This window comes from Narcine bancroftii, chromosome 12 (assembly GCF_036971445.1).
Source record: "Narcine bancroftii isolate sNarBan1 chromosome 12, sNarBan1.hap1, whole genome shotgun sequence".
NCBI lineage: Eukaryota > Metazoa > Chordata > Chondrichthyes > Torpediniformes > Narcinidae > Narcine > Narcine bancroftii.
Window position 1 is genome coordinate 87,914,951 of NC_091480.1, and position 11,204 is coordinate 87,926,154.

General features: G+C 37.8%; 1 protein-coding gene across 4 annotated transcripts in view; it reads right to left on the reverse strand.

The window, feature by feature from the left end:
• Nucleotides 1-10,878, reverse strand: part of hdac5 (histone deacetylase 5) — a 234,513-nt gene extending 223,635 nt beyond the window's left edge. For 2 of the 4 annotated variants that reach the window (XM_069904642.1, XM_069904638.1), the window contains exon 1: nucleotides 10,788-10,878. The gene's annotated coding sequence lies outside the window, so the exon portion shown is untranslated. The remainder of the gene's footprint in view (nucleotides 1-10,787) is intronic. The other 2 variants (XM_069904639.1, XM_069904640.1) reach the window with 2 other exon arrangements.
• Nucleotides 10,879-11,204: the final 326 nt, after the last annotated feature.

The following is an 11,204-nucleotide window of genomic DNA, read 5'->3' on the forward strand; positions in this document are numbered from 1 at the left end:
ATAATCAGTCACCCATTTGATTGTTTCAGGAATCGTGTTATTCTCCCACATTCTCAATAGCCCTCAGATTTTACTATTCGACAGCACACTAGCAACATTTGACAAATCCTCTAGAGAGAAATATTATTTATTGAATATTTTATTTCTCATTTGTTAATGCTTCTGGAAAGAGTTTATCCAAAACTATTATTAAATATTTATTTTAATAAGAAAAAGTTTAACATTACATATGTTGAAAGAAGAGAAAACATGCAGATGTTGTTGAAAATTTTCAATAAATATTTAGTTCGGTCCTCGACTTAGTCCAAGTTTTTAATTTTGGCCCTCCGTGAATTTGAGTTTGACACCCCTGCTCTAGCATTTTTGTGTTTTTACTGCAATCAGCAGACTTTAGTGTTTCACTCCAGAAGGTGCTACCCTAACTGGCCTGTAATTTTCTGTCTTCCTGCCTTTTTTTGAACAAGAGAGTCAGGTTGGTGGTTTCCTAATCTTCTTCTATTCTCCAGGAATTGATTGATTTCTTTTTCAAGCCCTCACTTATGTAAATGATCTCTGCATCCACTTCCTCTAAAACCCTTGGGTAGTAAGGCCATCTGGTCTAAGCAATCTAGCACCCTTTACGCCATCAAGTTTCTCTATTCCTCAAGATGGGCTGATCTCAAATATGTCACCTTTAATCTTAGACATAACTTGTGATGAAGGATGATGTACTAAAAAAATGTGATTTCACATATCTGTCATTTCTTTCTGGATATCTCATTCTCTAGAGGTCCCACACTACCTTAGCCATGTTCATCTTACATATCCATTGTACCATTGAACATTACAGCACAGAAAATAGGCTCTTTCTTACTTCCTATTGAATCCTGTAGTCCACATCCTGGCTGCTGTTTTGAGGCCTGTATATAACTACCATTAGGGTCATTTTACCTTGCCATTCCTTAAACGGCAGTACAGTTGGCATAGCCATTTACAGTGCCAGGGACTGGGACCGGACCAGGGTTCAAATCCCTCACTGTAAGGAGTTTGTATGTTCTTCCATGTCTGTGTGGGTTTTCACCAGGGGCTCTGGCTCCTTCTCACAGTTCAAAAACATATCGGGTCTGTAATGGAGTGTAAATTGGGCAGCATGGACTCATGGGCCGAAATGGCCTGTTGCTGTGCTGCATGTCTAAATTAAAAAATTTAACTCAACCCATTTGGATTTTACCGCTTCTGATTCTATATCACTTCTTTCCAATGATTTGATATTGTTGCTTACCAGCAGAGCCACACCAACCCCTCTGCCTACCTGGCTACCCTACTGATAAATTGCGCATCCTTGGAGGTTCAGCTCTCAATGACACCCATCCTTTATCCATGACTCAGTAATGCCCACAACATCGTTCCCTCCAATCTGTAACTACTACAAGATCATACACTTTGCTACCCTTAAATCTGCAGGAACTACTCCAAAAATGATTGGAACATTCACCATCTCTATGAGATCTTTCAAAAATTATGTCCATTATTTTTTCTAGTATAATTTCTTTACTTGTATTGTACCAGGAGTTCTTACATATATCTGGGAAATCTGTACCTTTTTGCAGGACCAGAGAAAGACAAAGTTTTTGCTTCATCCCTCTGGCATTTCACATTGCCCATTATAAATTCCCCTGTGTTTGTCTGTAAAAGCCTCTCTTCTGACCTCACTAAACTTTCCTTTTTAATTACACAGAAGCTCTTGGTGTGTTTTTTTTTTCTCTCTCTGCTAGCTTACTCTGTGTTTAATTTCCTTTCCTTTATCAATTTTTTGGTCTTTGGCTGAATGATGAAGCATTCTCATTTCTCAGACTTGCTGCCTTTCCCAGCAACTTGATAAGACTTTTCCTTTGATTTCATTTGCTCATTCCAGTGACCCATAGTGAACCATTTCCTCCAGTAAAAACTTGCAATTTAAAATAATATGCATGTTTGTAATAAACTATGAATTATTTATTTAAAAGCTGACCACTTTCAGTACATTGGTAGGAGCTAAAACCTGAACACTTTTGGTACACTGGTAGTAGCTAATTGCAGTTTCCTAATCGAATGCAGCCAACCTATCCTTCAAACCTTCACAATGTTTAAATTGAAAAACCTAGCTTTAGATTGAACAATGTCAATTTTGAATGCAACATAAAATTCTTTCGCATGGCCACTGTCCCATTGGGAGCCTTTACAAGATTATTAATACTTTTCAATGCATAACCTGTTCTTCAACATAATGATCTGGAAATCAATGTATACTAATTTGATGTATACTAATCAATGTATACTAATTTGATATGCCAAATTTATATGCAAAGGCCCTTCATGGTTTCTGTATCATCCCTGTTACTTCCATTTCTTTTTTATGCCCCATGTCATCACTACTACACTAGTACTGAGGCAGTACAGTTAGCTCAGTGGTACTACCAGACTGAGAAACAACTTCCCATGGGCAGTGAGAATGGTGAATGACCCAAGGGACTGTTCATACTAACCATCCATTTTAAAGATGAAATGATTGTCCTGCATATGTATTTTTGGTCTGTATGTGTGTTGTCTGGTTGTTGTGTCTGCATGTTTTGCACCAAGGACCAGAGAATGCGGTTTTGTTGGGTTGTACTTGTGCAATAAACTGGACTTGAACATGTGCTAATAAGCAAGAAGACCATGAATTATCATTCAGCAAGAGGCTGCAGAGGAGGTTTACCAGAATGTGGCCTGGATTGGAAAATAAGTCTTGTGAGGCAAGGTTAGCAGAGCTGGGCCTTTTCCCTTTGGGGCAAAGAAGGATGAAAGGAGGCTTAAGAGAGGTCTACAAGATTCTGAGAGGCACAGATAAAGTGGACAACCAGCACATTTTTCCCAGAGCAAGAATAGTAAACACCAGGGGACATCTCTACAGTGTGAAGGGAAGAAAGCCTAGGGGAAGACATCAGGGACAGAGTTAAGTATTTTTTTTTAAATCACAGAGTTGTGGATGCCTAAGGGGATGGTGGTGTAGGCTGAAACATTAGGGGCATTAAAGAGACTCTTTGACAGGCAAATGGATGAAAGAAAAATAGAAGGTTGAGGTAGGAAAAGGTTAGTTTTTTTTGTAGGAATATATAGGTCAGCACAACATCGAGGGCTGAAAAGCCTGTACCATGCTGTAATATTCTATGTTAATAAGGTGCAGATTATGTGTAAAGGATTTTGAAATGTGGAAGTTTGTTTATATGGGGAACATATCCAAATTTAAAATATGCATTCAAATCAAAATTTGTTGATTACATGGACAAGAAATACACCAAAAATATTTGAAAATGACAAAATATATAGCCTCAGTTTCAAATTTTGGAACATGAAATAGAATGTTTTTTTAATTTGGTTTCAATTTTTAAAAAAATGCAGTTATTTACTGACTCAAGATGGAAACTTCCAAGCACATTCTGCAAGTCAACTGCATCAAACTGAAACATTCTATAATAAAAATCAATATTTTGGTCGTCCCCCCCCCCCCCCCCCCCCCCCCCCCCCAGAGGTACAGCTTTCGTACCATCCAGTCTTGACCACACACGCTGTCATTTATAGACTTCCTGCTCACAACAAAACCAAATTTGCCTCAAGTAACAAACAAATCAATTTCAGGCTCCTTATAATAAAATTTGAATTTCAGCCAAAATTCAGCATTTCTTTCCAATAATAGTTTAATACTTTCCCTTTCCAAGAATGCTGTCACTAGATTAAAAATAAAACATTCTCATTTCTGTATTTACTTCAGTCTAATAAATCTACAAATTTCTTATCTTAAAAAGAGAGAAACTCCCGGTTATCATTCTACATGACCAGCTGGAGGGTACATAAATGGAGTGGCCCCATCCAAGAGAAGGATGGGTAAAAAATTCTAGTTGTACAAATTTTGTGCATCATAATTGATTTTCTTTTATATCTTTTTAAAATGTATTTTCCCTTACCCAAATTTCTCCCATATTTGTCTAAAATCACAATTTTCAAGGTAAAACAGTATGCTGCATTGTAACCGAATTGCTGAGAACCCTTTCTTTTCCCAGAAAATGACAGTTCTGAAGCATATTTCACACCAATGAATTATGTTTCTTCCCAGACAAAAGCCAAAATTCTTGTATAATGCCCAGCTCAGAAAAATACTATTTGCCCCAAATGTCCAATGTTTATGCCCATTTCTTCCTCTAACCACATCAACATTTATTCCTTGTTCACATGAATTTGTCAGCCTTCCTTTTAAATAATCCCTGGGTAATCATAAAGGTTTTGATATTGTCATGTTCAGACACTAGCTTTTAAAAAGAAACCAGCTTGTTCAGCCTTTCCAGAAAGAAACAATCTCCTCATTCTGGTAATGGAATATATACACCATTTTTTTCCCCCCATCTTCAACAGGCATCTTGTATCCTCAATACTGAAGTAAAAACACAATGCTGGAGAAACTCAGAAGGTCAAGCAGTGTACTCTACATAGCCAAGATCAAGGTACAAAAAACGATATTTTGGGCTTGAGCCCTTCAGCAAGGGAGGAATCATACCTTGGGGTTCAAGCCCAAAACATTGGTTATGTATCTTTATATTTGCTATATAAGGGACATTGTTTGACCTGCTTCTCACTCGCATTGTGTTTTTATTAAACTTGTACTGTATTCTCTTTAAGATTTAGAGATTACAATTCTATACTCCATCCAAGAATGCTCAAACCATTCTGTTACCAATATAACAATTTACCTTTTCAGGAACTTCACCGTTTTATAATTAACATCATACAACAAACCTTCTTCATTGATCAATTTACAACATGAATTCAAAACCATTTTCCTTTGTCCTCCCTCCTTTCCAATTTCTTCAGCAAAGCTCATCTAGTTTATTTGAAATGTTCATATTTTCTTTATTCCATCATCCATTTCTAATCATAATTGTTTGAATGCAAAATTATATTATATTTATTACACAAATATTTATCTATTAGGAATGGAGTGAATTTTACATCAAATGAAAAGGAAGCAAATTCTTCCCAAAGTCAGTTTATGTTACAAAGTGTAACAGGTGAAGCTGGGGTAAGCTCAGCAGACAGACAGCCCAGTCCAGGAGCTAAGAACTCTAAGGAATATACAGTCTCTAAGCACAACACTAGCTTCCCTGGGTTGGAATGTAGCTGCAGTATCCCAAGTTTCTGCTGAGTGAATAAGAGCCAGCCATCACAGTGCAACTGTTGACTTTTTTAAAAAAAGTAGATCAGGGTCAATTTCAAGGATTAGTGGTTAAAGGCAATTGAATGCCAGTCGATGTTTTGTGCACATTCCCACAGACTTTCGATTTTGCAGTTTACTGTGATTAGAAAGCCACTTCAGCACAGCGTCCTCTACAGGAAATGTGGCACCTGCCAGTACAAAGCAAGCAAATGCATTTCATCTTAATTAACTACATACTGCTTTAAACAGATTGAATAACCCTTCCACAGACTCAAAGAATGCACGCAAGAACATGCAAGTTAGAATCCTAAATCAACAACTATCATGTACAAAATAAATGAAAAGAAATGAGATTAAGAATTAAGAAGTGCATGAGTGGGGATTAAAAAAAAGATGCATATTGATAGAAAGAAGTGCAAAGGAGAGTCAAGGGGTGAGAAAGCGTGAAAAATTTATGAAGGCAATTCCAGAGCTCAGACTGAACAGTTGAAGTTTCAGCATCCAATAATTGAGCAAAGAAAATTGGGATGTACAAAAGGCCTATATTGAACAAATAAGAAAGTGCTGTGGAAGTAATTATGGATTTATCATTTCTAACACCCAATGTGTTAAAGCAATTAAACACCTAGGACAGGGATGTAGAATCAACACAGACTTTGAACTTGCAATACACTGGTCAGACCTCTTTTACAAAACAGGCTTCAATTCCATATCCCACACAAATAAGGTGTACATTGATATGAACAGAAAGTAACAAGAACCTGAAATACACGAGGAACAAGCTACGAAAGAAATTAAAGATCAAAACTTAAAGTGAAGAATGTGATGGGGAAAGAGGTGGCAGTATAATGATCATGGATATTAAATATCAGTTTCACACAGCCAAGCTACAAGATATAAGACTTTGCAAGACAGGCATCTTAATTTGAGTATGCATCCTTGAAAAAACCTAATCTTTCTGCACTGAAGTACAGGCCATCCCCAGGTTATGAACAAGATCCATTCCTAAGTCTGTCTTTAAGCCGAATATGTAGGTAAGTCAGAACTTGCTGCACATGCTGCTTTTAAATCACTGAAAAGGCTTCGAGCCTTTTTTAACAGACAGATCCGACTCAAAATAGCATTCTCCTTCCTCGAGCCGATGAACTACTGAAGCCTCACATAGTCCGTCCGTAAGTATGAAGTGTCCACAAGTTGGACTTTCTTTGCCTGTACTTAACTGTTTCAATTATTCAAGTATTTGTACCTCCAACATTCGTGCCAACTGGGTGAACATTCACCAAGCAAACTAACTACCTACCATCTCCTAATATGAATGTGTCGTGTGGCTGAATTATTTACAAAGTTTCAAATTTCACTTTTAACAATGTTTACAGACACGCTCCAAATTGCTATTCTCCAACTTCTTTTTGACATGCAGATTTCAAATGTTTTCACAAACAGATCATCTCAAGTATTCCTTTACTTTGTGTGGACTACCTATAACAGATCATGTGTGGTGGAACAATGGCAAGCTCAAGCCCTCTTCCCAGGGCATCAGTTTTTTTTTGGTTTCGGATGGAAAATTTTGAGAATTTCCATTTGTTGTTATCAAATTGTTTAACATATTATTGTTTATTACTTCAACAAATTTTGTCACTGATGACCATCGACAACGATGACCATCTACAACAAAAACCATGGATTGCCTCACCCAGTGGTTCACGGATCAGAAGTTGACAAATAATAATCTAACAAAGAGTTTGCATTTGACAGCACCTTCATCATTTGCTGATTGTCTCCTTTGTAACAAAACTGGACACAAAACTGAATGAGTTGTCTGACAAAGGAACTACAGAGTTGAATTTGGACTCTATGATTTCACTAGGTTCCAAAAGATACTAAATGGAAACATGATGTACCTCACTATTCTTCACTGGTGTTTTTTTTATATTTCTGATTAACTGACATGTCTAATATTTCCTTCAATGGATAACAATACTTTACCAAACCTCTTCCCTACCTTCTATTAAGGACTGAATAACCATCCCCCATTCTAGAGAACAATTTATTTTGAGCCATTGTACCCTATCAAATTAAACATTTTGGCTACATCTTGCTTTTTGGAGGCCCTTGTCACGTCACTGTTTAGCAAGAAATGTTTCCAAACATTTACCCTCTCATACATGTTCACTAATGCATTTGTATTATCAATAATTCTCCAAATCTTCCACACAATTGAAAGAGTTACTTTTGTACTGCTGCATTTCACTTTCAAAACTCCATCTTCAAGTCTTTTCTTGTACAACTATATTCATCAGGGTGAAATTGTTCCTTTCTTCAGAATGTTGGACTCAATTTGAGGCCCATACTTAACATGTCTTCCTTATTTTAAATATGTGATCATTTATCCTTGACAATTCACCCATTTTTAATGTTTCAATTTGTTTTTGAAAAACAGTAATTTCAACTTATGCAACTGTCACTTCATTTTGATATTTTCAAATCTATCCCCAAAAGGAACAAAACTAGCAAATGCTTTTATTTTGTCAAGAGTCGTTTACAAATACCAGTTGAAGACAAGCACTGCCTCCCTGACAGCATTTTCCCAATGATGTTATTCATCAACTGTGACTTTAAACCGGTTTTAGGTTCAAATTTATTTAATTCCTGCTTCCCATTAAGAAAACGTTGACTTTTGCTTTCAGGTACTTCTTGTGTCTCTTCCCAAGTGAACAATCCTCCTTATGTTGATCTCCGGTTTGTAGCATACACCTAGTATTAGATGCTTTCTCTCCTTACAAATAAATTAGCTCACGATGATGTCTACAATTTCCCCCATGACTTTTTTATACTTATTCCACTTGGCAGCATCATTTCTCACCCCCCCCCCCCACCCCAACAGTTTTTTCAATGATCCTGTTTGAACATTCACAGAATATTCTGTCAATAATATTCTTGCTCCAGTTGTTCTCCAGAATGGAGAGGACTTTCACATAAATAAAACATAATATTTTCCCACTCTCTATATTAACCCTTTGGATTCTTTGTCACAGTTTTCAGGGACTACCATCAAGTTCATATACTGTATCATCGTTTTCTGGGATTGGTTTTATAGACAAAAAGTCTTGTTTGTACTTCATGAAGTGTATTTCTGACACCTGTATAACTGATACCCACCGATCACCCAGATTAGGAAACAAATATCTGAGGTGTCACGTTCACGACCACAATACCCACAAAGATATAATGATGAACAAAATATTCTCATCACTAATTTTACTACCACTTTTTAAGTCTGGAAATCTGCTCTATCAGGAAATTTTTCAAGCCTTTTAACCCGAATAAGAAATGCAGCAATTTACCCTCAAGCACAATGTTTTAGGTGGACAAGATGTTTTCTTTCAAAACATAAACACATTAGAGCGCTGCTGCAGCATATCAACAGACTTTGCAACTCGCAGGTACTTCACTGTGAATGTGACTCCTACGATATGTTGTTACTGCTAAGCATATTTAAATACATTGGCAGCTCTTTCACACACCTCAGTGGCAAATCTCACAAATAGAAACATGCTAATGAGACTTAGGTCTTTTAAAAAAAATCTTTGGTGAACATTAGTCACAGAACAAAATGCCAGCTTAAATGAATCTCCTTTTTTTTTAAATATACAAAAAATCTTGGTCAGTGCCACATCTTTCACTGGCCAGCAATGAAAACTGAATGAAATGTGGGAATTGAGCTCGTTAGCAAATCAGACCTCTGAATATTAATGCAAGCTTTGATCTTACTTTAATTTCCATTATTATTCTATTGGTTCTCACATTTTAACAGACTATCTAACAGATTCTAAAAGGTCACTTCCTCCCAAACAGTAATTACATGATTGAATGCACCAAAACCACCAAGATCAATGAAATACATTTAATCTTAAAATGGACTTGTGAAGACAATAGAATTGATTCTGGAAAGCAAGTTTTATTCTTGATTATAATATCTATATTTTTTAAATCCAGAATTTACTTTAAGATTATGATAAAATTTGGCAAACACTGGATCACAGAATTTTCATAATTGGTCTGGCAGTTATTGCTTTAATCATCAGTAAAACAATCTTTCACTGCTCACCATGTGATTCAGAGAGCATTTATCAACAACAGTTTTAAAGTAAAATGCAAAATTACCTAATTTCTGCGTGCACACACACACACACACACACACACACAAGGTCTGTTCAAGTGTTCATTAAAAGACGCAATGAAAATTCTTAACCTAACTTTCAAATAACTTGACAGAACTAGAATGCTAATTAGCAAGTTTAGCACTCTTCTTCACATCAGGTAACATTTGAAATACACATACATAACTGTATACACATGTATAACGGTGTACACATGTATAACGGTGTACACATGTATAACGGTGTACACATGTATAATAGTATACTCATGTATAACGGTATACACATGTATAACGGTATACACATAACTATATACTTTTATAACTATACACATTTATAACTGGATACACATAACTATACACATTTATAACTGGATACACATAACTATACACATTTATAACTGGATACACATAACTGGATACACATAACTGGATACACATAACTGGATACACATAACTGGATACACATAACTGGATACACATAACTGGATACACATAACTGGATACACATAACTGGATACACATAACTGGATACACATTTATAACTGGATACACATTTATAACTGGATACACATTTATAACTGGATACACATTTATAACTGGATACACATTTATAACTGGATACACATTTATAACTGGATACACATTTATAACTGGATACACATTTATAACTGGATACACATTTATAACTGGATACACATTTATAACTGGACACACATTTATAACTGGATACACATAACTGTATACACATAACTGTATACACATAACTGTCTACACATAACTGTATACACATAACTGTATACACATAACTGTCTACACATTTATAACTGTATACACATTTGTAAGTAACAAATGTGTTGGGACATGGGGAATAAAACTTTCACGGGAACATTTTGCCCCGAAGTTTAAAGCTCGGGCGGAGCGAAGCAGCCAGCCAGCCTTCTCTCAAGAACACAGTCATGACCCCAGAATGAATTTGAGATCGGACCCCGCACAAGATGACTTGTTGCACAATTTTCCCTGCTTCAGATGGACAATTACCATTGAGGATCAACAAAGGGCGAGCATTGCAAGTTGAAAGAAAGAAACTTAACAGTAAAATCCAAAAACACGACGCACTATCACGGAGAACTTTAATTTTTTTAAATTTATTTTTCTCTCTGTCTTATTCAAACCGCCAGTCCCACTGGACCATGCACAAACACGGCTTTAAAAATTCAACCCCCCCCCCACCCCCCATCATATCCCACGGCAAATAAAGAGTCCTTGAACGTACTCTGCATTGCTTTGCAGCCCTTGGAGTGGCTTGGAAGCATCTCCCCCCCTCCTTCCCCCCCCCCCCCCCCCCGAGCGCCATGTTACGGGGACATCGGTGCAGAGGGGGGGGGGGAAAGGGGGGGCTTGAAAAAAAAAAGTACAGACCGTGCTCGCTCCCGGTCGCCAGGACCTTGGCTCGGCCCGTCGACGGCTGTCCGCTGTGCCGGGAATGGGAGGAAGAGGGGCGGGGTGGTGGTGGTGGTGGTGGGGGGGGGGGTGGTGGTTGGGGGGGGGAGAGGGAAGAGAAGGGGGGAAAAAGCCGTGCGACGCTCGCGATCCGAATTGCCCGCAGCCGCTGTCAAACTCCACACGCCGCCATCTTCCGCCGCCGCCGCACAACAACATCCCGCCACGTGACCGGCCGGCCCGACCAATCGCGCGCCGCGCCTGCGCCAGCCTAAAAATAGCCCCCCTTTCGATCAGCGCAGGATGAATAATGCAAGCGCCTGTGGCTCAGTGAGGAACAGCGGCGGGGGCGGGGACTGTGCATGAATGGGGGGGGGGAGGAGAACTGTGCATGAA